We start from the raw sequence: 5,363 nt of genomic DNA, 5'->3' as shown, positions 1-5,363 counted from the left end.
GACCAAGCTTGAGCTTGCAAATAAACGACTCTTTTGCTGTTCGCATTGGTTGTGGTCTCTGGTGGTCTTTCAGGGGTCCCAAGTCCATAAAACATTTCTGGGGCTTGTCTGGAATCTGCCTCATAAGACCCTCCAGATGCCCCAAAAAACCCAGCTGTCAAGTTTAGGCATTGCTGTTCTGTATATTTGGTTGCTTGCAAGTTCTGTATCTGTAATTCTAGTTTCCAACCAGGTCTGTATTCTGGTTGGCAAGGAGTCTTGGCAGACATGCTATGAGACTGCCAAAGGAGTCTATGAGGAGATGTCCCCAGACCCCTTTGGATAGATTGCTGTTTAGTACAGACATTTTTTGGGAAATTTTCCATCTGTAGTCTGGCACTTCATGCACACATTTTTTGGGAGTTTTCCGTCTGTATTGGGAAGTTTTCCATTTTTTGGGTAACTCTTTCTGTAGTCTGGCACTTTCTGGTTGGCAATTTCCAATGCTACAGCATGCCTTTTTAAGTTGTGTCGGTGTGCCGAATGTTCTGTCTGTCATTTGGTGTTTATCTTACCCTTAAGCCTTGACCCAGGGGGTACTGAGTATGGGGGAGAATCTGCCACTCTGAGGGGATGGCTGCTAAGGACTTATTTCCCTTGCCCCAACATGACTGGGACTTCTATTCCACATTGTAAGGCCCTTGGTCAACAAATGTTGGTGAGATGTCACCCCATTCACTGAAACCTGATTGTTCTCTGTTCTCTCTGAGATAGGGAAGTTCTGGGTGAGAGTGGCAGGCTCATTCAGCAGACTCAATTCAGCTTGCTGAGTGAGAACAGCACAGAGTTCTGGTAGGGATAAACTCAGCCTTTGGTTGTTGTGTTGTCTAGTTCTGTTTTAAAATTGGTACTAGGTTTTTTGTTGTTGTTGTTGTTCTTTGGATGGGTGGGGGGATCCAGTTGTGGGGCTTGACCTCTGGGCTTGAGTGCTGTCCCTCAACTCTTCTGTTCAGGCTAGCACTCTACCACTTGAGCCACAGCTCCACTTCCAGCTTTTTTCTTTTTGCTTATGTGTTGCTGAGGAATCGAACCCAGGGCCTCATGCATGCAAGGCATGTGCTCTACCACCGAGCCACCTTCCCAGCCCCTTGGTACTACTTTTAAATGTGGGTTTTTTGTTTTGTGTTTTTGAAATTTATTTGAACATCTCTGGGGATATAAAATTCCAGTCTCCATCTGGGCTCAGTCACAGAGAAGGCTGTGTGCCTGGTTTTGACTTTTCAGCTAGTCCCAACAATGTAAAGTGCTCTTGTCTAAAATTGGATAAAAATCAAGCCAGTTTAGTTTCAGGTGACACCCCCCTCCCCAGCCTTCCATCAACAAATTGGATTCAAAAGACCAGTTGGTGAAATGCTTTCCTAAACAAACAAGCCCTGGGAAAATGAAGCTCAACAAAATTACTTAGTTTAAAAGAAATATTTTCTTAAATTTTTGTTTGAAAACTTTAGAAAATGTACATACAACTGATTTTTATTTTTGCACATTTAAATAATTGGGGTTTGGGCTGGGAAAGTGGCTCAGTAGTAGAGCACTTGACTTACAAGCCTGAGGCCCTGGGTTCGATTCCTCAGCACCACATAAGCAAAAAGAAAAAAGCCGGAAGTGGCGCTGTGGCTCAAGTGGTAGAGGGCTAGCCTTGAGCTGAAGAGCTGAGGGACAGTGCCCAAGTCCAAAGTTCAGGCCCCACGAATGGACCCCCCCAAAAAAAATCTGTGTTTTCTCTTTTGGGCATTTACCCAAATGTATACAAACAAGAACACACTAAAGCTACCAGCACAACTATGTTTATTGCAGCATTATTTACCATAGCAAAGATATGGAACCAACCCAGAAGCCCCTCAGTAGATGAATGGATCAAGAAAATGTGGTATATATACACAATGGAATTCTATGCCTCCATCAGAAAGAATGACATTTCCCCATTTGTTAGGAAATGGAAAGGCTTGGAAAAAATTATATTAAGTGAAGTAAGCCAGGCCCAAAGAAACATAGGTCCCATGGTTTCCCTTATTTGCAATATCTAGTATAGGTATGAGTCAAGCGGAAAAGGTCAGATAATGTGATGTTAGGAAAACGAACCCTTAAATATGTATTTTAATGTTTTCGTTTCTTTCATGCATGTGTTTCTAACGCATTTATAAGATTATTTCTTTGTTGCTTTGTATGTCCCTCCCCCACAGTGTAACCCCCGCTTTCACTTTATTTGATGTCAGTATAACATGTGGAGGAGATGGGGACAAACAAGTCGTTTAAGGATTCAGGTGGACCTGTTGCAACAAGGAGAATTACAAAATGTCATGTCAAAGCAAGCTTTACAATGTCGGTGTGGGGGGGGAGGGGGGTATGATTGGGTGGGGGGAGGGGGGAGGCTGGGAAGGGAGGTGAAGGGTAAACAAAGGAGGAGGCTGCAATGCGTGGTAAGAAATGTATGCATTATCCTGCCAATGTAATTGTAAGCCCTCTGTACAGTATGCTCTCAAATAAAATAAAATAAAATTTAAAAAAAATCTGTGTTTTCTATGTGTTTGTGAAAACGTTCATGATAGAAATTGTCAGCATGCTGTAACAATTGATTGAGTTTAATTTTAAAATTCAAAAGGTTATGAGGTTGGGACATTACCTGAAAAATTTTATAGAATTTTCATATTGTTTTAAATGTTTTTTTAAGGATTGTTTAACTTGAAAAGTTGAAAATCTGTTATTTTAGAATGCATAAGGCTGTTTACACTGTAATCAAGATATCTGGCTTAACAAAAAGGAGAAACTTAGAAGGCAACAGAATATCTATCCTTAGGAGTGAAGGGTGAACAGGCAGAAGTGCAGTTCCACTGGTCATGCGTGGTGGAACAGGACTTGGGAAGAGTCTACGCATGGTGAAATAGAGCAAGCTCGCACAAACACAGTTCATCTAACCCTAAAGAGTCAGAATGGGTGCATGACCATTCCACAGGAAGGACCAAGTGGCCCATCTTTATTCTGTCCCTTTTCCCTGAAGATAGACATTGGAAACATGATGGTAAAAATGAGTGATGTGATGATCTGATTAGCATAGCTCAAACTGCCCCTTGGATGTGTTAAAATTAAAATTGAGAAGGCCTTAAAAAGAGGGTTAAAAAGTTTATTTGTATGTGATTTGTTCTCAATGATATTCTGCCATTGGATATGTTTTTTTTTAAGGCATAAAGGTGTTAAGTCTAGCTCTTTGGTACAATGATAGTGATTGTAAATTTTGCATTAAGAGTTTAAAAGTTTTAATGTGTATCTGTTTTAAAACAAGCATCCAAGAAGAAATGAGTGACACCTAGCCTCAAGAGTTCAAGGGATTTTTCAGAATGCAACTAAAAACTAAAGTATAGAATATTAAAACAGATTAATAGGAGACTTACAAATTAGGAACGGATTTCTGTATATAAAGTTTAAAAGTAAAATTGTTCTAAACATTTGCCTCAAAGTGCAAAAATGAAAAATTAGGATTACCAAAATAATTGCTTAATTCCTATTTCAGTTTACTCTCATAGGTTGTTTTTTTTTTTAACAGTTCCCAGCAGGCCCCCCCCCAAAAAAGAGTGAGGATTCTTGTAAGTTTGTCAGAAGTAACTTTGGCTCTTTTGTTTGTTTGTTTTTTGTTTTTTTTGGGGGGGGGGGGGTCCAGTCCTGAGGCATGAACTCTGGGCCTGGGTGCTGTACCTCAGCTCTTCAGCTCAAGGCTAGCACTCTACCACTTGAGCCACAGTGCCACTTCCGGCGTTTTTTCTTTTTGCTTATGTGGTGCTGTGGAATCAAACCCAGGGTTTCATGCATGCAAGGCAAGCGATCTACCACTGAACCACCTTCCCAGCCCAACTTTGGCTCTTAATTAGATTCAGGTAAGAACATGCTTATAAGTTACTTCTATGTTGACCACCTTGTTGCTTTAAATTGGAGGAAAGTGGCCTTTTATTAGACTCATTGATCTGCAAATTGGTTCGAAGCCAGCCTGGGCAGAAAAAGGTCCATGTGAGACTGTCACCACTACCCAGCTAGCAGAAGGCTGAAAGAGCAAGCAGAGTTGCTTTAGGATTCAAAGTGGCAGAGTGCTAGCCTTGAGCTGTAGAGCTGAGGGACAGCCCTCAGGCCCCAAGTTCAAGTCCAGCAACCAGCTAAGAGAAATGCCAATGAGGCCTTTTTCTCAGTGTAGAGAAGACACTCCTGGGATGAAAGCAATGGAGGAGCATCCAGAGACTATAAGCCACTGCTTGGATGGCAGAAATAATGTCAGATCCTAGAGTCATTTGTGCGTGGCCCTTCAACAATTGGTCAGAGACAGGAGGTCATGGGAAAATAGTTTGTAAGCATGCTTAATATCTTTGACTATCTACCTTGTAAGGGACAGGAACTTAGTTATCTATGATAGTACTAAAAAGCTAAGGTTGTAAAATGTGGAGGATACTTTAGATCCCAACCCCTGTATGTGCCAAAAGCTCTAATTGGCAGTAACTTTTGAGCTGACACCAGCTACATGAAATTCATCAGCTCAGGAAAAATGTTTGTAAACCTGAGAGTGTTTCTATTGATATCTGTCTGAAGGCCTGCATAGGTAATTCAGGCATTGTTAGGATTACTAGAGATCACATTCCTTAGTCATCCAGAAAGATCCTTTTGCAAACCAGAAGGCTAAATAAGCTACACTGCTCTAGCCAGACAAAGGTCTGTGCATTTGTCAAAAGTTATAATGTTGTTCTTAATGACTTCTAACCCTTGTATCCTCTTTGTAAAAAAGGCTAAGGTTATAGGTTCGTGGCTAGGTAGGATCAACACCCCTAAGTCAGCTTGAAGAAGTGACAGAAGATGAACATTTGTCCATCATTCCCCTTTAAGAACAAGACACCAGAGTCACTTTTTTTTTTAATGTGGCAAAATAGACAGAAGGAAAGGCATGGGAAATAATAGTACAGGCCTGAGCCCTCTATATCTGCCTAGAAAATCCTACCCTTATTAAAAGAAATATTTGTTTAAAAAGTTGTCATCTTGATAACTTGTCCTGGGCTATTGTCTTAAAAACCAGTGGGGTCACACCCTGCCAACCCTATGCAATGTATCCTTAACCAGTCTGTGTAGGAATGTGCAGCCCAGCACTTGGTGTGACAGTCCCTTGGAGCCACTGAGAGACCCTGCTGCTGCTGCTGTACACCCTAATGGGTAAAGTTCAAGGACAGCCTGACAGTCACTAGGAGGAAATCTACATCATCATCCAGTCCACCTCCACTGTGGTAAAAGTAGACTAAACTCCTGCCTGATTCCATCACTTGAGACGCCTTCCAGGTTGAAAGCTGCTAAAACTAAGA

The sequence above is a fragment of the Dipodomys merriami genome, unplaced genomic scaffold, assembly GCF_024711535.1.
Source record: "Dipodomys merriami isolate MVZ:Mamm:240054 unplaced genomic scaffold, mDipMer1.0.p SCAF_266, whole genome shotgun sequence".
Lineage (NCBI taxonomy): Eukaryota > Metazoa > Chordata > Mammalia > Rodentia > Heteromyidae > Dipodomys > Dipodomys merriami.
This window is presented reverse-complemented; position numbering follows the sequence as displayed.